This window comes from Stenella coeruleoalba (assembly GCF_951394435.1).
Source record: "Stenella coeruleoalba genome assembly, chromosome: 4".
Classification (NCBI taxonomy): domain Eukaryota; kingdom Metazoa; phylum Chordata; class Mammalia; order Artiodactyla; family Delphinidae; genus Stenella; species Stenella coeruleoalba.
Window position 1 is genome coordinate 32,161,925 of NC_137149.1, and position 26,969 is coordinate 32,188,893.

At 37.9% G+C, this 26,969-nt stretch overlaps 1 protein-coding gene and 1 pseudogene across 6 annotated transcripts in view; one reads left to right on the forward strand and one right to left on the reverse strand.

The window, feature by feature from the left end:
• Nucleotides 1–26,969, forward strand: part of DKK2 (dickkopf WNT signaling pathway inhibitor 2) — a 577,744-nt gene that overhangs the window by 294,813 nt on the left and 255,962 nt on the right. The gene's annotated exons all lie outside the window — the stretch shown is intronic.
• On the reverse strand, nt 22,186–22,637 carry LOC307186181 (HIG1 domain family member 2A-like; annotated as a pseudogene). The gene has a single exon. The product of its transcript is annotated as an HIG1 domain family member 2A-like (transcript).

Consider the following 26,969-nt stretch of genomic DNA (forward strand, 5'->3'; position numbering starts at 1 on the left):
ACGCAGTTTTAAATCTCATGCAGCAGAAAAATATTGGTATTATCTTGTGCTTTATTGGGTGCAGACAGGTTTCCACTTAGAGTATTTCCATCTTTTTGAGAATTCACTTTTATAGAAGAGATCTGAGATGGACTTTAGGATTATTTGGAATGAAAAGATGTTTCTATAAAACTGTATGTTATCAACCTGGCCTTTTAGATGAACTTGGAGTATTTTGCAACTAGAAAGTTTGATCTAATTGATTATACACAATATAACTGAAAACTAGGGAGCAGTAGCATTTTCTACTTGAATCCCAACTATTAAATAAGCCCTAGGATTTTGCCTTTATTTAATCATTGGTTTCAATTCCTTGTCTTAGGACAGAGAGGAAGGAAAGGAAGAGAGCGCTGGAGACATTAATCTAGTATCAACTGCAGGAACTTCCCTGGTGGTCCAATGGTTAAGACTCTGTGCTTCCAATGCAGGGGGCACGGGTTCAATTCCTGGTCAGGGGACTAAGATCCCACATGCCGTGTGGCATGGCCAAAAGAAAAGAAAAAAAAAAACAAACTACAACTGAATCTGAAAAAATTAGGTCAAAAAAGAAGTAAGGGCAAATTCAAAATCGTTAATGAAATACTTTCACTGGCGCAGAGTTCTGTTTTAGATGATACAAAAAAGATGTAAAAAATAAGTTCCTTCTCTTTGAGAAGTTTACTACAATATTATATCTATATGGTGGTTGAAATGACAGAAATTCATAGAGAAAAATGTCAAATATTTATTAATTCTTATTAGATTCCTAGACCTGTTATTTAACTATTAACAAGAACAAAAGACTTCTTAGGAGCTAAAGGAGAAAGAAAAGAGGGAAAAGTTGAATCTGACGATTCTTGTGTCAGTTAGCTAAAGAATATATAAAGAAAATCTTGAAAGCAATTAAGGAGTAAATAGAGTACCTACAAGTTAATGGCGGAGTGAGCATAAACATCTCAACAATAGCAGTAGAAACTTAAACGTAGTAGTATGATATCTTTTAAAAGTCCTGAGAGAAAATATTCCTAACTTAGAGTTTTATACCCAGCAAAACTATTATTCAGAGACAAAAGAGAAAAAAATTAAAAGAGAAACACTGAAAGAATATACAATCCTCAGAGTCTTTCTGAAAGGACACGTATAATTTGCATTTTCTAAAAAAAGGAATCTAATCGTAGGAGAAAGGTTTGAGAATTAAGTAGCAATAGCAAGCAAAGATACTGGTAAATCTAAACAAGCATTGGCTATAAATGATAATGATAAAATAGTAGGAAGATGATGATGATGACGATAGTAACTGGGGATTCAAAATCAATGTCAAATTTAAAGGCTAGACAATAATAAAATGTGTGAAGCTGAAGTAAAATCATTTTAAGGTGCTTTTATTAACTAGGAAGGAAAGACACTTTAGAGATGCAATCAGCAAAATCCAAACGGTGTGAATCTCTGCAGGATCTCTGGAGTCAAACTGCCTGGGTTCCCCACTTGATAGCTTTGTGACCTTGGATGACTTATTTAGATGCTCTATTCCTCAGTTTCTTTATATGTAAAATAAAGTTGATAACAGTACCTATTTCATAGCATTATTATAACGAGTTTGAGGCATATAAAGCATTTAAAAGAGAGTCTGACACTATGAGAGTATCATCATATATATATAAATTCACAAGTAGAGGTTTGATTAAGATTAGTTATAATGGACTTTAAGGTCACTGTAGGTTCCTGAATAAGAGTGTGATATAATATGTGGGCATATAACATGCCTACATATAAGGGGCACTAGAAAAATACCAACCGTATCTTTCTTAGTTTCAACACTTGAGGCAAATTAGATGTTTTACCTTTATTCTCAGATTTCACAGAGTGGCGTCCTTGTTTTATGTCTCTTTTTCCACTTAGTGAAATTAGAACTAAAGATAAGTTTGAAGCAAATAATGTGATACCTTTACGAGGTAGGTTTTTTGTATTTTTTTTGTACTTTTTTTTGTATTGTGTGAAATAACACACATTAATAACTATATATTTTTTATATCTTTTCCCAAACCTATTTTAACGGAAAGAGCATCTAGATTACAGGGCAGCATCAAAATGAGTTGACAGATGTTGCCATCATGTTGTGTGCTGTCTTCTTTGGAATGAATTTCCATGTTTTTCTTCTCCAATTATATTATATTCACTGTAATCGTTGCTCTTGGAAACAGCAAGGCACATTCCAGTCATAATGGCTCACACCTTAAATAAAAATTTTAATCTCTTTTATATTTTTAAAGGTATTTACTCAGATAATCAGGGAGAAAGGAGGTAAAGATGGATAGCTGTCCATAGCTAGAGGGTATTTCAGTTAGAAGGAGCTCACTTTTTAGAAAGAAGAGCCCCTTGATTGGACCTAAACTTGAGGCACTTCTCACCTAAAATGATGTAGAAATTGCTTCTGCCCACCTGTTGTCTCTTCCTATTTTCTTTTCTGGCCTCTCTTGTCTTGTTCTGAGGGCTGGGAATGGGGGGCTGCAATTCTGCTCCTTGTTGGCAGGTGCTGGGACTCTCTGCTCTCTAATGTAACTTTTAGTGATGTAGTAGCATTGGCAGTTTACATTGTTCACCTATGGTTATTTCGACATGGTCTTCCGGGGCAATCTCTAAAACTGCCTCCTCATTTGGTCTTGAGGGATGGATTCCCTGGGGATCACACTTTAACATGCCAGTGGCACCCATTGTGTAGCCCTGGCTCTGGTTCTGAAGGGTGCTTTAAGTCGAACAAAATAATTCCATCGGGCTCTTTGATCTGATCCCATTTGGTCAGCTGGGAAAGTGAGCTCGCTCTCTCCACTCCTCTGAACCTCCAGGTTGGCTGCTGGCCCTCTAATGTGGTCTACTAATGCTGCAGGGTTCTAGCTCTCCACAGCTGCTTACACTGGCATTGGCCCCCATTCTGGCGTGCTGATTTATCTCTGCTGGCACTGGCCCCATTCCTCTGGCTTTTGTTCTCGGCAGTGCTGCTGAGTTTTTCCCCTGACTCCTGGTGAACTCCCAAATGCCTCAGGAAGGCTGAGATGTAATCACATTTCAACTGCTGCCCCAATATGAAGTACCAATTAAACTGCGATGAAAAAGAAGAAATCGGCTCTCAGATAGAAAGCTGAAACCAACATTTACTCATCTCTGAGCCATGGTAGCAGGAAGAAAATGACACACACTATGAGGTTTAGATTCTAAATTATAGCTTTAGAAGTTTTAAAAGAGAGGCAGAAACTTACCATTCACTTGGTTTCCGGCTTTTCTCACTAAGGTTGATTGTGTGGTATTTTGTTTTGTTTTGTTTTTTCTTCATGAACTTGAGTTTAAACAATCTTGAGGAACTGTCACTACTTTTTAACATCACTAGCTAGTTAAAGTCAGTATGGTTAAGAAGCAAGGTGTACTAATGGCAAATAAAATCCTAGTTTCTTATAAAAATGCTACTGAAAACATTCTTTTCAAAGAAGGAACTCAGAATTGTCCAGTGAAAAGAGGAAACAATGAAATGAGGAAACATTGAAAAGAGTTAACAGTCTTTGGGATATAAATGAAAAGAGGAAACAATCTTTGGGATATAATTGAATCAGTTATCAGAGGAAAATCTATAGCATTAAATAGCTATATCAATAAAAATTAAATGGATTAAACACCCAGTTTAAAAAGCTAGAAAAGCAACAATGTAAATCAAAAGAAAGCATAAAGAAAGAGTTAATATAAATAAAAACAGAAATTAGTGAGTTAGAAAACAAAAAATAGTTCTAAAATAGTATCAACCGATGCGAGGAATGCAAAATCAAACAACACTGAGATGCTATCTCTGTTCTACCTGACTATCAAACACTCAGTTTTGACAATTTTTTTTTTCAAGGCTACTACAAATACAGAATGGCACAACCCCTATGAAAGGAAATTTAACAATGCTTAGCAAAAGTATGTATTTGTTTACTTTTGGATGCTGCAAACATCCCACTTGTAAGAATCTATCCCTATAATACATTGGCAAAGTACAAAAAGATTTATGCATAAAGCTATTAATTGCAACACACTTTATACTAACAAAGGATTGGAAAGAATCCAAATGTTCATGGTGGAATGAACTTCCATTTGTCAGCACAGTAGAGTAATATGCAAGTGTAAGAAGGAATATAAAAATCTCAATATAGTCCTATGAGTGATGTCCAGGATATATTGCTAAAGGAAAAAAGAAAAATGGAGAAAAGTGTGTATGGCATGTTACTAACTTTCTCAGAAGTGGAAACAATATTGGTTACATTTAAAAATGGAAAATAAGCCATAAAAAAGGAATATGTGCCTAGTGGGTCATTTTTGGTAAGCAGAACTGTGCCGCAGGATGAAGAGAGAGAGAATAGGCTAGAGGTGACACGGATGAACTCCTTTGAATATACTTTAAGTATTTGACTTTGGAACAATGTTAATATTTTATGTAATTAAAATATAAAAGAAACACTTGCAAGTCCCTTAATATAAAAAAAAAATGATACAAATGAAAGTGTGCATCCAGTTGGTTGCTGCTGTTGTGTGAGGGTGTGGTGGTACACACACAGAAGGACTCTCCTAAGTGACTTTAAAACACAGTAATTTGTATTTTCTTAGTGGAATATGTTATAAAAATAAGAGCAAAATAATTTCAGTATCTTTTTTTGGTAATCATATTTTTAGTAGTAGTTTGATATTACTGTATGTAATAGAATGTATATTGTGGGATAAAACAGACATTGACGTTAAAAAGTGAGTTTTATAGTGTGGTAAGAGAAGATACAGATGCAATATATGTGAATTGAAAAAATCAATAGGAACTCAATACATATTTTATCTTTCGTAAAATACGTTTTCTATATTTTCCCCACTGAAATGTCCCAAAACTCGATAGCATGGAAACCCCTTATGCCAAGATTGTACTCTCTGAATACAATTTTCCATTAATAGGAACTAGGATTCTTGGAGAAAAGAACGATTTCAGCTGAGGGTGGAAATGTACAGATAAGCCTGGAACATCTCGTCATACCAGGAACAAGGAAACTATTATAGACTACAGGGGTTGCATTAAAAGGATTCAGAAATCAACTTGAATAATCTCCCACTGGCTGAAGATGGGACTCTTTAATATTAATAAGGATAATAACTGCGATGGATTGAAACATGTATCTGTTTAGATCTGTGAATTCGTAACAATACTTTATAAAAAACCCTTAAATGCTTTTGGAGGCTATTAGGAAAGTAACTCATTATTTTGAGTATTCATGTCATTAATTTCTATTTTTATCTATATTAATCCTTTATGCTTTCTTTCTTTTTTTTTAGTTCTTTTTTAAATTGAATTATGGTTGATTTACAATGTTGTGTTAGTTTCTGTTGTACAGCAAAGAGATTCAGTTTTATATAGATAATGTGTATATATATATATATATATATATATTCTTTTTCATTTTCTTTTCCATTATAGTTTGTTACCAGGATATTGAATATAGTTCCCTGTGCTATACAATAGGACCTTGTTGTTTCCATTCTTTATATAATAGATTGCATCTGCTAGTCCCAAACTCCCAATCCATCCCTACCCGGCCCCACCCCTTGGCAACCACAAGTCTGTTCTCTATGTCTGTGAGTCTGTTTCTGTTTCATAGATAAGTTCATTTGTGTCATATTTTAGATTCCACATATAAGTGATATCATATGATATTTGTCTTTCTCTTTCTGACTTACTTCACTTACTGTGATAATCTCTGGGTCCGGTCATGTTGCTGCAAATGGCATTATTTCATTATTTTTTTATAAGTAATATCCCATTGTTTATATAATAACCACATCTTCTTTATCCATTCACTTGTTGACGGACATCTAGGTTGTTTCCATGTCTTGGCTATTGTAAATAGTACTGCTGTGAACATAAGAGTGCATGTATCTCTTCGAATTACAGTTTTCTTTTCTAGATATATGCACAGGAGTGAGATTTCTGGATCATATGGCAACTCTATTTTTAGTTTCTTGAGGAACCTCCATACTGTTCTCCATAGTGACTGCACCAACTTACATTCCCACCAACAGTGTAGGAGGGTTCCCTTTTCTCCACACCCGCTCCAGCATTTGTTATTTGTAGACTCTTTAATGATAGCCATTCTGAGCAGTGTGAGGTAGCTTTGATTTGTTTTATGCTTCTTTTGATTTATTTTCTTGTTATTCTTCTAGCTTTTTGAATTGAGTGTTTAATTCATTTGTTTTAATTTATAACTTTTATTGATATAGGTATTTAATGCTATAAACTGGTGAATGAAAGAAAATAATTATTATCCTTTTTCTTTTCTATATGATCTATGCCTCAGGGTAAAAATGAAAGGGATAGAGGGATGTGGATGGAACTTGGACTTCTTTGACTATATGTCGTTGCAAGTATTTGACTTGGGTACAAATAGTTGGCTGACCAAATAATTTTTAAAGGAAGGTTTCTCTTTATAAGTCTATTCCAGTTAATAAATAAAGAAGAAATGATAGGGCTTCCCTGGTGGCACAGTGGTTAAGAATCTGCCTGCCAATGCAGGCTACATGGATTCGAGCCCTGGTCTGGGAAGAACCCACATGCCATGGAGTAACTAAGCCCGTGTGCCACATCTACTGAGCCTGTGCTCTAGAGCCCACGAGCTACAACTACTGAGCCCGTGTGCCACAAGTACTGAATCCTGTGTGCTTAGAGCCCACACTCTGCAACAAGAGAAGCCACTGTAATGAGAAGCCTGTGCATCGCAATGAAGAGTAGCCCCCACTCGCTGCAACTGGAGAAAGCCCACGTGCAGCAGTGAAGACCCAATGAAGCTAAAAATAAATAAATTTTAAAATAATTTAAAAAAGAAATGATAGAAATAGAATATTACCATTTTGTGAATCCCCCAAGTTAATGAATCTCAACGATAATCATCAATGACTGATAAAATCGCACATACACAAAAGAGAGAGAACCAGACATTGTGTATCTCCTGGTGGAAGTACACAGTGTCAGCAGTGAAGCCCCACCCCCTTCCCTCTCCAAAACAGAAAAAAATCAAACTTGAATGTGATTAAGCCTCTGAATCTAACTACCAATTCATAAGCAATATGAGGAATAGAAGAACATGATAAATGACACTGGATCAGCAAAACGAGAGTGTGTGAAACTCTACAAGACAATCTGGTTAGTTTTTCTTAATAAATAAATGGCAAGGAAAAAAAAGAATTGGAGAGAGGAAAACTCTAGATTAACAAATCTTAAAATATGTCAGTCAATTCATATACTGTATTTGAGTGATGATTTAAACAAATAGTACAAATAATTGGAAGACAATCAGGAAAATGTGAAAGCTGACAAGATATTTGATCACGTGAAGGAATTATATTAGTCATAATAATTATATTTTAGTTATGCTGAAAAAGAGCACTTATCTTTCAGAAATACATACCGAACTGTGATATCGTATTTGCTTCAAAATTATTCATTGAGGGGCTTCCCTGGTGGCGCAGTGGTTGAGAGTCCGCCTCGATGCAGGGGACACGGATTCGTGCCCCGGTCCGGGAAGATCCCACATGCCACAGAGCGGCTGGCCCTGTGAGCCATGGCCGCTGAGCCTGCGCGTCTGGAGCCTGTGCTCCACAACGGGAGGGGCCACAATAGTGAGAGGCCCACGTACTGCAAAAAAAAAAGAAAAAAAAAATTATTCATTGAGAAGGGGCGTGGTAGTGAGTGAGTATAAATGAAACAATACTGGTTATAATTATTGAAGCTAGGTGGTAGATTCTTATGCTATTTTCTTTATTTTTGATATGTTTAAAATTTTCTATAAAATGCATATAGAAACCTCAGTATACAAAATACAATCCCTCAGTAAGTAATAATAAGTCATGCTTTTAAAAATGTATTTACCTTTCAGTGAATAATATTAAAATTCATTCTACTACAAAAAAATACATATATATATATATTCCTGGTTGAGAAGAAATTAGAAAACCTTCTTAAGACTATGCATTGCCTTATGAGGCAGATTTGGAACTTAATGGTGCCAGAGGCATGATGATAAATGTTTAACAATCAGCTCTCCAAAAATGAGCTTGGGGGAAGTAGTGATATGTGATTTGTAGCATTTGCTATTTTCCCTGGTGTAAATATTCCCACCAAGGCAGATTTCAAGGCTACCAACTTGACATCACTGGAATTTGGAGAGATGTGCACAACTGGTTCTCAGGGCAAGCCAGTATAAGCTGGCTCCAGCTTACTGTTTCATGGTCCACATTAAAAGACCTAGGAAGTCTTCAGTCAGCTATTGGAGCATTTGATGTTGCTGCCATCCCCTCCACATACAGAGTTGGTCCCAGAGACTCCTGCTCTGTTAAGCCATTGATCCAAATCACTTGCTCCTTAAGTTGTATAGGTAACCTAGCTGGGTGGTGATGAGTTCAGTTTTTTGTACCCTGACTTTTCTTCTAGTATGTTGTGTAATCATCCATCAAATATTTACAGAATTTCTTTTTTTAATTGAAGTATAATTGATTTATAATATTAGTTTCAGAGGTACAGCATAGTGATTCAGTATTTTTATAGATTGTATTCCATTAAAAGTTATTACAGGATAATGGCTATAATTCCCTGTGCTATACAATACAACCTTGTTGCTTATCTATTTTTAAAATATTAATTAATTAATTTTATTATTTATTTGGCTGCACTGGTCTTAGTTGCAGGACGTAAGATCTTCATTGCCAAGTGTGGGATCATCACTGCGGCACAGAGGATCTTTAGTTGTGGCATGCAGGAGCTTTTTCTTTAGTTGTGGCATGTGGGCTCTTTAGTGGTGGCATGTGGTATCTAGTTCCCTGACCAGGGATTGAACGTGGGCCCCCTGCATTGGGAGCGTGGAGTCTTAACCACTGGACCAAGAGGGAGGTTCCTGCTTATCTATTTTACACATGGTAGTTTGTATTTCTTAATCCAATACTCCTAACTTGCCCCTCTCTCCTTCCCTCTCCCCTCTGATAACACCTAGTTTGTTTTATGTATCTGTTTCTGTTTTGCTATATACATTCATTTGTATTATTTTTTAGATTACTCATATAAGTGATATGATACAGTATTTATCTTTCTCTGTCTGACTTATTTCACCAAGCATAATATTCTCTAGGACCATCCACATTGCTACAAATGGCAGAATTTCATTCTATTTTATGGCTGAGTAATATTCTTTTATATATATATATAATATAATATATATTATAATATATAATATTCTTTTATATATATTATAAATATATATCACATCTTCTTTATCCAATTATCTGTTGATGGACACCTGGGTTGCTTCCATACCTTGGCTGTTGTACTGCTATGAATATTGGGGTGCATGTATCTTTTTGTTTTTTTTGTTTTTTTTAACATCTTTATTAGAGTATAATTGCTCTACAATGGTATGTTAGTTTCTGCTTTATAACAAAGTGAATCAGTTATACATATACATATGTCTCCATATCTCTTCCCTCTTGCATCTCCCTCCCTCCCACCCTCCTTATCCCATCCATCTAGGTGGTCACAAAGCACCGAGATTATCTCCCTGTGCTATGCGGCTGCTTCCCACTTGCTATCTGTTTTATGTTTGGTAGTGTATATATGTCCATGCCACACTCTCACTTTGTCCCAGATTACCCTTCCCCCTCCCCGTATCCTCAAGTCCATTCTCTAGTAGGTCTGTGTCTTTATTTCCGTCTTGACCATCTTGTTTTTCTCTTTCTGACTTACTTCACTCTGTATGACAGACTCTAGGTCCATCCACCTCACTACAAATAACTCAATTTTGTTTCTTTTTATGGCTGAGTAATATTCCATTGTGTATATGTGCCATATCTTCTTTATCCATTCATCGTTGAAGGACACTTAGGTTGCCTCCATGTACTGGCTATTGTAAATACAGCTGCAATGAAAATTTTGGTACATGACTCTTTTTGAATTATGGTTTTCTTAGGGTATATGCCCAGTAGTGGGATTGCTGGGTCGTATGGTAGTTCTATTTTTAGTTTTTTAAGGAACCTCCGTATTGTTCTCCATAGTGCCTGTATCAATTTGCATTCCCACCAACAGTGCAAGAGGGTTCCCTTTCACCACATGCTCTCCTGCATTTATTGTTTGTAGATTTTTTGATGATGGCCATTCCTGACCTGTGTGAGATGATATCTCATTGTAGTTTTGATTTGCATTTCTCTAATGATTAATGATGTTGAGCATTCTTTCATGTGTTTGTTGGCAATCTGTATATCTTCTTTGGGGAAATGTCTAATTAGGTCGTCTGCCCATTTTTGGATTGGGTTGTTTGCTTTTTTGATACTGAGCTGCATGAGCTGCTTGTGTATTTTGGAGATTAATCCTTTGTCAGTTGCTTCATTTACAAATATTTTCTCCCATTCTGAGGGTTGTCTTGTCATCTTGTTTATGGTTGCTTTGCAAAACTTTGAAGTTTCATTAGTCCCATTTGTTTATTTTTGTTTTTATTTCCATTTCTCTAGGAGGTGCATCAAAAAGGACCTTGCTGTGATTTATGTCATAGTGTTCTGCCTATGTTTTCCTCTAAGAGTTTGATAGTGTCTGGCCTTACATTTAGGTCTTTAATCCATTTTGAGTTTATTTTTGTGTGTGGTGTTAGGAAGTGTTCTAATTTCATTCTTTTACATGTAGCTGTCCAGTTTTCCCAGCACCACTTATTGAAGAGACTGTCTTTTCTCCACTGTATATTCTTGCCTCCTTTATCAAAGATAAGGTGACTATATGTGCATGGGTTTATCTGTGGGCTTTCTATCCTGTTCCATTGATCTATATTTCTGTGTTTGTGCCAGTACCATACTGTCTTGATTACTGTAGCTTTGTAGTATAGTCTGAAATCAGGGAGTCTGATTCCTCCAGCTCCATTTTTCTTTCTCAAGATTGCTTTGGCTCTTCGGGGTCTTTTGTGTTTCCATACAAATTGTGAAATTTTTTGTCCTAGTACTGTGAAAAATGCCAGTGGTAGTTTGATAGGGATTGCATTGAATCTGTAGATTGCTTTGGGTAGTAGAATCATTTTCACAATGTTGATTCTTCCAATCCAAGAACATGGTATATATCTCCATTTGTTTTTACTGTCTTTACTTTCCTTCATCAGTGTCTTATAGTTTTCTGCATATAGGTCTCTTGTCTCCTTAGGTAGGCTTATTCCTAGATACTTTATTCTTTTTGTTGCAATGGTAAATGGGAGTGTTTTCTTAATTTCTCTTCAGATTTTTCATCATTAGTGTATAGGAATGCAAGAGATTTCTGTGCATTAATTTTGTATCCTGCAACTCTACCAAATTCATGGATTAGCTCTTGTAGTCCTCTGGTAGCATCTTTAGGATTCTCTATCTACAGTATCATGTCACCTGCAAACAGTGACACTTTTACTTCTTTTCTGATTTGGATTCCTTTTATTTCTTTTTCTACTCTGATTGCTGTGGCTAAAACTTCCAAAACTATGTTGAATAAGAGTTGTGAGAGTGGGCAACCTTGTCTTGTTCCTGATCTTAGTGGAAATGGTTTCCATTTTTCACCATTGAGAACGATGTTGGCTGTGGGTTTGTCATATATGGCCTTTATTATGTTGAGGAAAGTTCCCTCTATGCCTACTTTCTGCAGGGTTTTTATCATAAATGGGTGTTGAATTTTGTCGAAAGCTTTCTCTGCATCTATTGAGAGGATCATATGGTTTTTCTCCTTTAGTTTGTTAATATGGTTTATCACATTGATTGATTTGCGTCTATTGAATAATCCTTGCATTCCTGGGATAAACCCCACTTGATCATGGTGTATGATACTTTTAATGTGCTGTTGGATTCTGTTTGCTAGTAGTTTGTTGAGGATTTTTGCATCTGTGTTCATCAATGACATTGGCCTGTAGTGTTCTTTCTTCGTGACATCTTTGCCTGGCCTTGGTATCAGGGTGATGGTGCCCTTGTAGAATGAGTTTGGGAATGTTCCTCCCTCTGCTACATTTTGGAAGAGTTTGAGAAGAATAGGTGTTAGCTCTTCTCTAAATGTTTGATAGAATTCAGCTGTGAAGCCATCTGGTCCTGGGCTTTTGTTTGTTGGAAGAGTTTTAATCACAGTTTCAATTTCAGTGCTTCTGACTGGCCTGTTCATATTTTCTATTTCTTCCTGGTTCAGTCTCTGTTGGTTGTGCATTTCTAAGAATTTGTCTATTTCTTCTAGGTTGTCCATTTTATTGGCATATATTGCTTGTAGTAATCTCTCATGATCCTTTGTATTTCTGCAGTGTCAGTTGTTACTTCTCCTTTTTCATTTCTAATTCTATTGATTTGAATCGTCTCCCTTTTTTTCCTGATGAGTCTGGCTAATGGTTTATCAGTTTTGTTTACCTTCTCAAAGTACCAGCATTTAGTTTTATTGATCTTTGCTATCGTTTCCTTCATTTCTTTTTATTTATTTCTGATCTGATCTTCATGATTTCTTTCCTTCTGCTAACTTTAGGGTTTTTTTGTTCTTCCTCGAATGGCTTTGGGTGTAAGGTTAGGTTGTTTATTTGAGATGTTTCTTGTTTCTTGATGTAGGATTGTATTGCTATAAACTTCCCTCATAAAACTGCTTTTGCTGCATCCCATAGGTTTTGGGTCATCGTGTTTTCGTTGTCATTTGTTTCTAGGCAGTTTTGGATTTCCTCTTTGATTTCTTCAGTGATCTCTTGGTTATTAAGTAGCGCATTGTTTAGCCTCCATGTGTTTGTATTTTTTACAGATTTTTTCCTGTAATTGATATCTAGTCTCATAGTGTTGTGGTGGGAATAGATCCTTGATACAATTTCAATTTTCTTAAATTTACCAAGGTTTGATTTGTGACCCAAGATATGATTTATCCTGGAGAATGTTCCATGAGCATTTGAGAAGAACGTGTATTCTGTTGTTTTTGGATAGAATGTCCCATAAAGATTAATTAAGTCTATCTTGTTTAATGTGTCATTTAAAGCCTGTGTTTCCTTATTTATTTTCATATTGGATGATCCGTCCATTGGTGAATGTGAGGTGTTAAAGTCCCCTACTATGATTGCGTTACTGTCCATTTCCCTATTATGGCTGTTAGCATTTGCCTTACATATTGAGGTGCTCCTATGTTGGGTGCATAAATATTTACAATTGTTATATCTTCTTCTTGGATTGATCCCTTGATCATTATGTAGTTTCCTTCTTTGTCTCTTCTAATAGTCTTTGTTTTAACGTCTATTTTGTCTGATGTGAGCACTGCTACTCCAGCTTTCTTTTGATTTCTATTTGCATGGAATATCTTTTTTCATCCCCTCACTTTCAGTCTGTATGTATCCCTAGGTCTGAAGTGAGTCTCTTGTAGACATAATATATACGGGTCTTGTTTTTGTATCCATTCAGCCACTCTACGTCTTTTGGTTGGAGCATTTAATCCATTTACATTTAAGGTAATTATCGATATGTATGTTCCTGTTACCATTTTCTTAATTGTTTTGGGTTTGTTATTGTAGGTCTTTTCCTTCTCTTGTGTTTCTTGCCTAGAGAAGTTCCTTTAGCATTTGTTGTAAAGCTGGTTTGGTGGTGCTGAATTCTCTTAGCTTTTGCTTGTCCATAAAGGTTTTAATTTCTCCATCATATGTGAATGAGGTCCTTGCTGGGTAGAGTAATCTTGGTTGTAGGTTTTTATCCTTCATCACTTTAAATGTCCTGCCACTCCCTTCTGGCTGCCAGAGTTTCTGCTGAAAGATCAGCTGGTAACCTTATGGGGATTCCCTTTTGTGTTATTTGTTGTTTTTCCCTTTCTGCTTTTAATATTTTTTCTTCATATTTAGTTTTTGATAGTTTGATTAGTATGTGTCTTGGTGTGTTTCTCCTTGGATTTATCCTGTATGGGACTCTCTGTGCTTCTTGGACTTGATTAACTATTTCCTTTCCCATATTACGGAAGTTTTCAACTGTAATCTCTTCAAGTATTTTCTCAGTCCCTTTCTTTTTCTCTTCTTCTGGGACCCCTATAATTTGATTGTTGGTGCGTTTAATGTCCCAGAGGTCTCTGAGACTATCCTCAATTCTTTTTATTCTTTTTTGTTTATTCCTCTCTGCAGTAGTTATTTCCACTATTTTATCTTCCAGGTCACTTATCCGTTCTTCTGCGTCACTTATTCTGCTATTGATCCCTTCTACAGAATTTTTAATTTCATTTATGTTGTTGTTCATTGCTATTTGTTTGCTCTTTAGTTCTTCTAGTTCCTTTTTAAATGTTTCTTGTATTTTCTCCATTCTATTTCCAAGATTTTGGATCATCTTTACTGTCATTATTCTGAATTCTTTTTCAGGTAGACTGCCTATTTCCTCTTCATTTGTTAGGTCTGCTGAGTTTTTGCCTTCCTCCTTCATCTGCTGTGTGTTTCTCTGTCTTCTCATTTTGCTTAACTTACTGTGTTTGGGTGGTCCTTTTCGCAGCCTGCAGGTTTGTAGTTCCCATTTTTTTTGGTGTCTGTCCCCAGTGGCTAAAGTTGGTTCAGTGGGTTGTGTAGGCTTCCTAGTGGAGGGGACCAGTGCCTGTGTCCTGGTGGATGAGGCTGGATCTTGCCTTACTGGTGGGCAGGTCCATGTCTGGTGGTGTGTATTGGGGTGTCTCTGGCCTTATTATGATTTTAGGCAGCCTCTCTGCTAGTGGATGGGGTTGCGTTCCTGTCTTCCTAGTTATTTGGCATAGGGTGTCCAGCACAGTAGCTTGCTGGTCATTGAGTGGAGCTGGGTCTTGACGTTGAGATGGAGATCTCTGGGAGATTTTCACCGTTGGATTTTTCATGGAGCTGGGAGGTCTCTTGTGGACCAGTGTCCTGAACCTGGCTCTCCCACCTCAGAGGCACAGCCCTGATGCCTGGGAGCATGAAGAGCCTGTCATCCCCATGGCTTAGAATAAAAGGGAGAAAAAAAAGAAAAAAAAGAAGATAAAGTAAAATAAAATAAAAGTTATTAAAATAAAAAATAATTATTAAAAAAAATTTAAAAGAGAGTCATAAAAAAACCGTAAAGAAGAGAGCAACCAAACCAAAAAACAAATCTGCCAATGATAACGAGTGCTGAAAACTATACTAAAATAACAACAAAAACAAAAAATGGACAGACAGAACCCTAGGACAAATGGTAAAAGCAAATCTATACAGACAAAATCACACACAGAAGCATACACATACACACTCACAAAAAGAGAAAAAGGGAAAAAATATATATATATCGTTGCTTCCAAAGTCCACCTCCTCAATTTGGGCTGATTCGTTGTCTATTCAGGTATTCCACAGATACAGGGTACATCAGATTGATTGTGGAGATTTATTCCGCTGCTCCTGAGGCTGCTGGGAGAAATTTCCCTTTCTCCTCTTTGTTCTTACAGCTCCAAAGGGGGTTCAGCTTTGGATTTGGACCTGCCTCTGCATGTAGGTCACCTGAGGGCATCTGTTCTTTGCTCAGATAGGATGGGGTTAAAGGAGTAGCTGCTTTGGGGGCTCTGGCTCACTCAGGCCACGGGGAGGGAGGGGTATGGATGTGGGGCGAGCCTGCAGCGGCAGAGGCTGGCGTGATGTTGCACCAGCATTAGGTGCACCGTGTATTCTCCCGGGGAAGTTGTTCCTGGATCAAAGGACCCTAGCAGTGGTGGGCTGCACAGGCTCCCAGCAGGGGAGGTGTGGATAGTGACCTGTGATTGCACACAGGCTTCTTTGTGGCTGAAGCAGCAGCCTTAGCATCTCATGCCCGTCTCTGGGGTCCATGCTGATAGCTCGCGCCTGTCTGTGGACCTCCTCTAAGTGGTGCTCTCAATCCCCTCTCCTCGTGCACCAGGAAACAAAGAGGCAAGGAAAAGTCTCTTGCCTCTTCGGCAGCTCCAGACTTTTTCCCAGATGCCCTACCCGCTAGCTGTGGCGCACTAGCCCCCTTCAGGCTGTGTTCACGCAGCCAACCCTAGTCCTCTCCCGGGGATCTGACCTCCGAAGCCGGAGCCTCGGCTCCCAGCCCCCATCCGTCCCGGCTGGTGAGCAGACAAGCCTCTCGGTGTGCTGAGTGCTGGTCGGCACCGATCCTCTGTGCGGAAATCTCTCCGCTTTGCCCTCCGCACCCCTGTTGCTGTGCTCTCCTCTGCGGCGCCGAAGCTTCCCCCCTCCGCCACCCGCAGTCTCTGCCCGCGAAGCGGCTTCCTAGTGTGTGGAAACCTTTCCTCCTTCACAGCTCCCTCCCACTGGTGCAGGTCCCGTCCCTATTCTTTTGTCTCTATTTTTTCTTTTTTCTTTTGCCCTAACCAGGTACGTGGGGAGTTTCTTGCCTTTTGGTCTGAGGTCTTGTGCCAGCATTCAGTAGGTGTTCTGTAGGAGCTGTTCCACATGTAGATGTATTTCTGATGTGTCTGTGTGGAGGAGGGTGATCTCCATGTCTTACTCTTCCACCATCTTGAAGCTCCTCATATGTATCTTTTTGAATTAGTGTTTTTACCATATGCCAGTACCGTACAAGGTGCTGACATTTTGTGATGAGCAAAAGAGACTTTATTTTTTTGCCTACATTGAGTTTGTAGTGTCATTGATGTGGAGACCCATTCATTAAATCCCCCATGAATATATAATTACCAAACAATCAGTGCTAAATGGGTAAGGACCAAGATTCCATGTCATTGTATAACTAAGCAGACCTAACCTGTCCACTCTGGAGGCTCAGGAATGGCTTCTCTATGGAAGTGCTCTCTGAAGGGAGATTAGAAAGTTTCAGAGGAATTAATGGGAATTTGTGTGTGTGGACATTCCAGGTGGAGGACAGAGTCTGTGTGAAGGTCCTGAGGTAGGAGGAGTGATCAACAGAAAAAAATAGAGACCAGAGGGGTTGAGAAATAGCCAGCCAAAGGCAGAGTGGTTGGAGATGGGGGAAAAGAGAGCAGAGATCAGATCCTTCATGGGTCTTTTTTTCCTGTGCTTCTGAGACTGTGTAATGTGGCAACTTGGATGCAACCAAATGCAATCTCCAGCAGCATGTTTTATTTATAAAATATTCTACTGAAACATCTGCTTTGAACTCCTCAAATATTCACATTCATGTTGTTGATATCTGGAGCTCCTCCATTTTCTTGTGCATTTCCCACAATTTAAACTCATGAGATAAATAAATGTCTAGTAAATGTTCCTGTTATTTACAGGCAGTAATGTTCTAATGTCCAGGCAAGGAAGGCTCTGCCCTGGTCTTCTGCTCTGGCCTTCTTCCAGCCATTCCTCCCCTAAGGGGAAAAAGACTGTGAGGCCAGGAGTTGGTGCCAACTCAGAGCCTCACTCCTACTCCCTTCTGGATTATTCTTTGTGTACATGGGAGCCTTAATTCCCTGCCCAAACAACACCAGTTAACTTTGGGTTAAGTTTTATTCCAAAATAATGCATGCTTTTTGAAAATATAAAAATTTTTAAAAGTAAACATAAAATATCTTTATAGTCCCACCAACCAAAGACAGACACTGTCAACATTTTAGGATAGTTTTACCTAGGATTACCTTATGCTTTATAAAACAATACTGTATAGTTGAGTTTATATCCTATACAATCCCTATTTTCGTTTCCGGTTAATATTATAACATGAAGTTTTCCTAGACTATTCAAAACAATGATCACAAAGTAAACCATAATTTATTTAATTGTTTATTATTTGCTTTTCAAGGTGTTTCCTTGCTTAACTCATTAATTATTTGCCATTATAATTGTCACAGCATTAAGCATCTATCTGTGTGCTTAAACGTTGTACACATGTCAGTTTATTTCCTTAGGCTAAATTTCTAGAAGTTAAATTGTATGAGCCTTTTTAAGGCCTTTGAAATATATTGCCTACTTACTTGTAGAAATTTTATGTCCTTTTCTGTTCTAAACAACAGATTATGAGTATGCTGTGTGCTGATTTCCTCACATTTTCCCTAAAGTTGAGTGGTATCACTGGAAAGAATTCTGCTAATCTGACAGTTATAGAGGTATTGTTTGTATGTGTGCATTATCAGTTCATAGTTGTTTCTCTATTTATGGAGATGTTGCTGTTTGTTGTGACAATATCTGTGGGCTCTTTATATGGGAATGATATTTTAACTCTGATATTTTCTGTGACTATTATCTCCTAGTTTGTTTTTTGCCTTCTTATTTTGGTCAGTTTAATTGACATGCAAAATTTAAAACGTTTATGTAATTAAATATATTTATCTTTTATACTGTAATTTTCCCATTGCTTTTAAGCTTAGTGATCCTTCCCTGTGCAGAAATCAAATTACATTCAGCAATACTTATTTTTGTTGCATACAACTTCTGCAGTTAAATGTTTAGTCCACATGGGGTGTACATAGAGTATACACACTGTGTACATTTCAGTGTATGATAAAAACCTAATTTGATCACACATTGATTTCCTCCCAGTAGCTCTCCAGTTGCCTATTGGTCAAGCAAGTTATCTTTGCCCCCTTGGTTTTTGATGTCTCTCTTTTATCAGTTATAAAACACTGAATCAGGCTAACTATTTTGTTTCATTAACCTATTTATTTTTGGACCAGTGTAAGAGTTTAAATTGTAGTAGTGTTAAAATATGTCTATATTGCCCAATTACACTATTAGTTGGCAGAACTATGTCAATGGTTGTGTATCTGAGAGAGCACTAGGAATGGAAAAAAAGCTACTCCTCATGTCCCAGTTGCTCTAAATGCACAATATGCTCCTTGAAGGAATCCACTAGATTTTATATGTGTTTGGACTCTGTCCATAGGGTCAAGCAAAATGCTGTCTATACTGTGCAAGCTCAAATGACATTGTCTATTGTCTGCCTGGTCAGAGACCAGCAGGAGAATTGATTTCAGCAGCCATTTTCAGAGAGTATATCAAAGTTCTGCTTTCAAAGCTTGCCAAGGCAATGAGGAGTGGACACATGGAACGAAAGGCTTCTGGCTTTTTGTCTGTCTGGTCATACTTTCTTCTCTGGGAGAGGCAACTACTGTTCTTCTGTGCTAAGCTATTAAGTAAGGAAACTGATGAGATTTTCCTTTTGCTTTGTTTGAGTGTAGGATGGTTTATAAATATGTCCGCATGAGCTATGGATAAAGTATGGCAGGAGACGTTAGAATGAAGCATAATTGGACTGATGGGAGCTTTGTGATGCATTTTAAAGGTTTACCTGTGAAATCACAAGTAGAGCCCTCTTTAAACTTCTCATACATTAGAACCAGTGATAGCTATCGAACAAGTATTAATTAGAAAAGACCCTGAGGAATCATCTAGTTCAACTCCTTTACTTTATAGAGTAAGGAGAAAGAGAGAGATCCAAAGAAGCTAAGATCTGTTTTCATGGTCACACAGTTAATAAATTAGTACAGATATCTTGTAACTCCTCTTTCAGTCCTCTTCTTATAGTACCCTGACTTCATTAGTTAAAATGACAGTGACAATCTGAGCAATCCCAGAACCTCTAAAACTTATCTTTCTATATACACATAGGTGGAGAGCTTGTGTTTGGAAAATTCCTGGTGAATTGCAATGGGCCTCTTAAGAATCTTCCCATTTTTAATCTCTCTCCCCAGTCCCAAGAAACTAGGCCATAGAATCATCAATTCACTGGAATTTAATAGTTTTTCTTTTTTCTTGTGCTTTGAGAGCAGAATCTCTTAAAACCCAACTCTAAACTCAGGCATGTGATGTGCTTTCTGATGTCACTTTTAACACAAAAGCCAAAAGTTACCAAACCATCTCAGAATTATTGCCTTTGATGCAGTGTTATAATACAGTGTTTTCACTCCCAGCACTGTGAATCACATATACTTTCATCCATTACCTGAAGCTTTATTTTTAACATTTCCATCCTTCATGATAAGAAGAAACAGTTGTTTAAGTTGAAAAGTAAAAATGCAACTATGAGTCAAGAAAAATTTATGTGATTTTGAAGTGGGGAGGGGAGTATTGGAATCCATTTTTTTTCTTGTTTATTCTCAAGAGTGATCACTTTTTCAGGATACCGAAAAACCCCCTCAGCAAGCAAATAGCAAAAGCACATCTAATTCATGGACCATAACCGTCATATAATTTAAATTAACAGCACCATTACTGAGTAAAGAAACAGGCTCTGCGTTATCTAGCTGTGTATGTCCAACCTTCTGTTATCACGCACTCAGATATTAGATTTTCTTTTTGAGAAGATTTTTTTGTGCTAAATTGCTTGGTGAAGATTTGTTTTTGTGTTTCTCATAAAGAAATTCAGCGAGTTGGAATGTTCCATGGATAAATGGGGAGCTTAGGTCTCCAAAGGTCTCTTCTTTATTTCTTTAGTATTAATGAAAGAAATCAAAGGGGGTCATAAAGACAACTCTTATTATCAGAATGTTCTTCAGGATTTTGAACATACTAGAGAAAGAATTCTTGATGTGGCAACATCAAAGCTTAAACTAGTAGGACTTATTGTATTGGCTAGAAGATGATACAATTTTCCTTTTTCTCTTTAGAGAAGGAAAGCTTTGACTATTGCCTAATGGATTGTATAAATGCGGTCTTTTGTGCTTTGAGTCTGTTATTGCATCTGCATTTTATGAAAATCTCATATTTTGGGTTTCACAGATGGACTCATTTGAATTAGGTATGCTGAAAAGAGTTTTTCCAAATTGTATTATGTAAAAGGCTAATGCAGCAGACTTGACTCAAAATTTTCTGGAACAACGATTAGGCCCAAAGATTCTTAGGATGAAGAAATAGTTGTGGTGAAGAACACCCAGAGCTCCCTCAGGTGGGAGGGGCAAGAGTCCTTCTAGGAAAGGCATGGTTCTTACCTCAAAACAGGTCCATGAAAAAAGCCCATTGTCTTTCTCACTGACTGACCCAAATTTCTCCGTGCAAAGCAAATAGCTTATGAAATTTGCTTTTAATTTTCAAATGAAATGCATTTGAGTCAACATCCCAACATACCGGAAAACAGAAAGGAGTTTCATGACATTGAGTGCACTTAGTGCACATTTGCTGCAAAAATTTCATGGAATGGTGTCAACTGCTTCAGAAGAGAAACAGTTTTAAAGAAGAAAAAAGACCCTCAGATATTTTTAGGCCTTCCTTTAAAAAGTGGACAAAGTGACCCTAGGATCCTGGTGAAAATTTGTCTTTAAAAGTAGATGTCAGAACTTCTTAGCTTCCTTCTGTTTTTTACTTGGAAGAATATAATTCTTGTTGTAGTACACAATTCCTGTGAACATATATTTGAAAGAAACATAAAATCTTTGAGGGAGCAATGTACTCAGAAAGGAAAAAGTATGGGGGGGTATTGGGTGGATGGGATAAGGGAGGAAAGAAAAGCTGAATGGGGTAAAATGAATAGTTTCTAACACACCTCAAGATCCAACTTAAAAAGCAGTTTAGGAAAAAAATAAGAAGAATTGGTCATTTTTTAAGACTATTTTTTTCTATTCTGGGCAAGAGAAGTAATGGGAACATGGGATATTATGATTATTTCTTTCTACCTCTCTCTTCCTCTCTCCAACCTGGCCCCCATCTGCCCTTCCTTCCTTCCTTCCTTCCTTCCTTCCTTTCTTCCTTCTCTCCTTCCCTCCTTTCCTCCTTCCCTCTTTTCACTTTTTCTACCATAACAAACTGAGGAAAGGACATCATCAAGGAAGGGCATATAGGTGGACCTATGAAAAGCAAATTGAGTTACAGTTGCTCTTTGGTATTAAGAAAGAGGTGCTTAGCCTGAAGACCCCTCAGCAATCTAAGGATGAGGTTTGGTGGTTTATGAATTCCCAAAATTGTCAACACGTGCCTATTTTCATTTTTTAAGGGATAGAGTGAGCTCTCATCTTTCATCAGATTCTCCAGAGGTTCCATGGCCTAGAAAAGTGTAAGAACCACTGATATACAGCATTTGAAGCAAAAACAATAGTTAGACACTATTATAATTTTTAAATGTTACTGTAGTATACTATGGTCTATGGTTTTCTTTCTTTCTTTCCTTTTTTTTTTTTTTACAAGTGGATCAGAGTTTATTAAGTAGGGAGTGGAGAAGGTGCAGCACAACTAGAAGTATGCAACACTCAAACTGAACCGAACCTGAGATTCCTGAAAAAATCTGTCGGTTACACAATTGGCTACTTCTGACACCACTGATACAGGGTCTTGTCAGGGGTGATGAGGGAATAATGCCAGTGGCAGGACCGGCGGTTGCTCCTGGAAGTGGAACGATCTCCGCGGAGCTTTCAAAGGCCAGGCCACCGACTCAGGGTCGAGATTTCAGTGTGGATGCAGCCAGACCCGCCAAGATGGCTATGACCATGAAGCCCTGGGGGCAATTTGGGTGGGCATCATGAGCTGGGAGTGCTGGTTCTGACCCCGGTGGAAGCAGTAGAGGCCGTAGGTAAGGGCGGCTGCTGTGCCCAGGCAGCCTATGGGTACCATTGGGTTCTCGCGGGTCTTGCGAAGAAACTTTTCCTTGAAGCTTTCTGAAGTGCTGTGTACACTGGGGCGAAAGCCCTCAATGACTGGGGGCTGCGATGGTTTAAAGGGTGCCTCTGGAGTGACAGGGCCAGGAGTCGCCATGTTTCAGGCTACAGCAGTAGGAGAAAATCAGGACACTAATATGGTTTTCTTAATACACATCTTTTTCAGTAAGTTTTAGATGGTGATTTTTTTTTCCAGTTCGTTGTTTGTCCTTTTTCTTTAGTTGTGAGTTTTTCATGTATACTAGTAAAAGAGGATTTGTTTTCTACTTGAAATTTTGAATCTCAATAAAATTAATGCCCAAAATTTGTGGGAGACACAGAACTTGCATAGACTAAATGATCTCCTCCAAAGTATTTTTTACCTCCAAAGGGAAAGATAGCAACTTCAAGGTGGAGAAACCCAGCAGACACCACTTACCCAATTGATCAAGATTAACATCACCAGTAATGAAGCATTATTACACTGTTAATCCTTTGATAAGATTCCTTGAGAAGGCAATAGCATAGTTTCTGTGATATTCTTGCCAAAAATACAGAACCTTATTCCAATCAAGAGAAAAAAATCAGAGGAACCCAAACTGAGAGACATTCTACCAAATAACTGGCCAATAATCTTCAAAGATGTCAACATCATGAGAGACATGGAAAACTGAGGAGCTATTATGCATCAGAGGAGACTGGGGAGGTATAACAACTAAATGCAAGGTGGAATCCTGGTAGGATACTAGAACAGGAAAAAATGTTAGTGAAAAAAACTGGTGAAATTTTTTTTTTTTTTTTTTTTTGCGGTACGCGGGCCTCTCACTGTTGCGGCCTCTCCCGCTGCGGAGCACAGGCTCCGGATGCACAGGCCCAGCGGCCACGGCTCACGGGCCCAGCTGCTCCGCGGCACGTGGGATCCTCCCGGACCAGGGCACGAACCCGCGTCCCCTAGCATCGGCAGGCGGACTCTCAACCACTGCGCCACCAGGGAAGCCCAAAACTAGTGAAATTTTAATAAGCTCTATAATTTAGTCAACAAACCTGTACCAAGGTTGATTTATTAGCTTTGGTAATTGTACTATGGTTATGTAAGATATTAACAAAAGGGCAGCTGAGTAAGGAAAGGGTATACAGGAACTCTCTGTAAGCCTGAATTACTAAGTCTTCTATAAGTCTAAATTGAGTTCAAAAGTAAAAAGAAAAAGAGAGAGAGAGAGACAATGGATTCTCAATGACATCCTCTTAACATTTGGGTCCAGCTCTGCCTGAAGTCTGAGAATTTTCTCCTAACATTGTAGTTAGGTGAGATAATACATGCCCCTTTATCTTAAAAAGATTTAAGCAAAATGAAATTCTCTATCTTAACTTTGTTACTCTGAACAACTTGAACCCAAGAATATATAATGTCCTGAAAAAATGTTGTTGCTTTAATCTTTCCTCCTTTTTTGATTTTGTTGGGTTTTGATACCAGCTTCCTGACTCTAGAGTGCTTTATTCTTGACCTTGAGCACAGATCATATCTCTATGTGACTTCTAGACATGGGTCACTGACATAAAGTGCCTGGCTATTTCTTTTCATAACTTCCATAATTATTAGAATATCAATTATGACTCTTTGGCATTAAATATGAATACATGGCCTTTTTTCTTTCTCATAAGTTTTGTAGATCTCTTCTTAGTGGTAATACTATATTATTTACTACCAGATATCTAATAACTATCTGTGCAGGAGAATGTATAGCTATCTTACACTGTGTTCCTCTATCTTTCATTGATTTAAATACTTGAGTGACTACTGTGTGTCATAAAGTATTTTTCAGCAGAGAATAATACAGGTAGATTCTCACCATCCTATCTGTATTCCTACCCACAGGAAGGAGGAAAGAGGGAATGCAGGATAAGTGGCTTTGCCTTTTAGGAATCCCTTGGAGGTTGCATCCATTTCAATTCTGTTGACTTCTCTTAGCCCAGACATCATCACACGGACTCACCTCCTTTGTGCCAAAAGGAAGCAGAGAGATCAATTCTCCTGCTGAGCAAACTTGTACTCCCTAAAACTTGTGATGGTGGGGACTATTATTTTAAAGAAGATGGAGAGAATAGGAAGATCTCTGCCACAATGGATTTTAAATGCGGGAGTCATGTATTCAGATCTGTGTCTTTAAAAGTTCACTTGAATAGCTTTGTGAACAACAGAGCTTAGTGGAGGCAGAAGTGGAATTGAGGAGACCAGTTAGGAGGCTACTTGCAGTTCAGATGGCAGGTGATGGTGGCTACTCAGTGTTGGCAGGGTAAGTGTTCAGTTTTTAACCACTAACTCTGTGAATTTTCACTTGGATAATGAAATCATTGTAAACCTTAGAGCATTTATTATAATTATGATCATCTTCACATAATTATTGTTTTCCCCACCTGGAGGTTGATCACATTATTATTATATACAATGATTTTACAAGACAATGTAATAAATAAGTGCTTTATTTTGGCCACCAAGCTAATGGTTCTTATTTACTCTACAACATGACATTAGCTGGGAGGTGAGTTAGGAATTTTTTGTGGTAGTGCAAGTCAGAGATAATAGTGGCTTAGACTAGGGTTGAAGCCAGGCAGATGGAGAAAAGACGAAAATTTCAACAGAACTGGCAAGTAGAGTGTGAGAGAAGGGAGAGAAAGGAATTAAGAACAGCTCATAGGCGTTCTGCCTTGATCAAATTGGTGAACATTGTTGCCATTTACTGAGCTGGAGAAGTTTGTAAAGAAATGAGTTTTCAGGAGCCAGTGAGAGTCAAGATTTCTTTTTCATTTATGTTAGGTTTGAGATCCAAATGGAAAACAAAATGGATGTGTAATAGGTGATTAAGTATAGATGCTTGGGGCTTAGGTGTCAGGTCGGGGAAAGATAATCTATAAACTGACTGGGAGTTTCTGCTACAAAGATGCTCCTGGGAGGTTCAAAGGATGAGATGAGGCAGATAAACCTAGGAGAAAAGTGGGAAGTTCCAGGGGGTCTGTTCTGCATAGATAAGAATGATGAAGAGTCTGAGAATGAGTGGGCTTAGTTATCTGCTTAACTAAAGACTCTAGTCTTAGTAGCATTCACAGTGGAGAGGTGTTTATTCTCCACAAAATACTTAGATTTTTATCGCAACTTTACATAGTTGAGTGGATATTGGTAAGAGTAGATAGGGATGCACTTGACTTCCTTCTTTCAGAATGGGCTTCAAAGAATGCACAGTTCAGAAGCCTCCAATTTCTGTCTTTTGTGTAGTTGCTTTTGGCCAATGGTGTCTTTCTTCTGAATTTCCCAGACATGCTTACTGAGACCTAGTATACATTCAAAGTCAGCTGATATTTTCATCAGGATAGCTTTAGTAGAACCTGGTAAACATAATATCATAATGGTTGCAGGCTTCACTTGTGCATCCTTGAACTTGAGACTAGGTCCAAAGACTTTAAAGGAATACTCTGAGCTCTTCAAAGCTGACCTCTCACCAGGTAATGACGACACTCCAGTTAGTCAATGCCCAGGAGGAATTTGGGAATGATGAAGTGTTATTTTGCAACACTTGCCACTTGGAACGTTTTATTTGGTCTCCTGTAGTCTATTCTTGTGTCTCTTTCCCTTCTCACTCCTTTTCTATCCAATTGTATCACTTTTTAACAGTTTATCACAAAGGGAAAGTAAGAATTGGATGGTCTCCCTCTCGTTTTTTAACACCTTTGACTAAAAGTAGATTTGTGACTGTAATCACTTCCAGAAAGGACTTGCATTGGGTGCCAGTAAATTGACTCTTGCTTCCAAGTATGCAAGTGTGTAAGGTCATGGGGGTGGGAGAATGAAGTGGGGTTTTGTTTTGTTCTTTTTTTTCCTGCTGCCAAGACTGTGCTAATTGCCTGTGCTCCTGGTCTTTATTTGGGGCCACCAAATCTATCTGATTAAACATTTTAATAATGCCCAAAGCTTTTTATCACAGGCTCTCTCTCTCACTTGCTTCTAAAGTTCTATGTCATTTACTTACAAATCCATCATCCATCCATTCATTTTTTGTTCAGTCATTCATCATTTATTCATTGGGTACATATGTCTGCTCTGTACTGTACTGAGAATTGTAAGAACTTTAAGAGGTGGTTTTATAGTCATTGCTTCTGTAATGTTTATGGTTTTTAGGGTGATATAACTTCCATGTATTAACCATCTAAAATATAATTCTAAGGCAATATTTGATTAGGTTAGTGGTGGGCTGGGTGTCTCAAGTTATGAATTCAGAATAACGTTATTCAAATTCAGAATAATGGAAAGTCAATGGTGGGAGTGGGGTTAGTCACCAGTAGCTTTTCAGAAGAGAAAGTCTTGTTGTGGCCTTGAAGGAAGCTTAGGGTTTGGGTGTGTTATTTAGTGTGTATGTCACAAACCTTCACCAAACTCCAGTTCCTATTTACCGTGAGA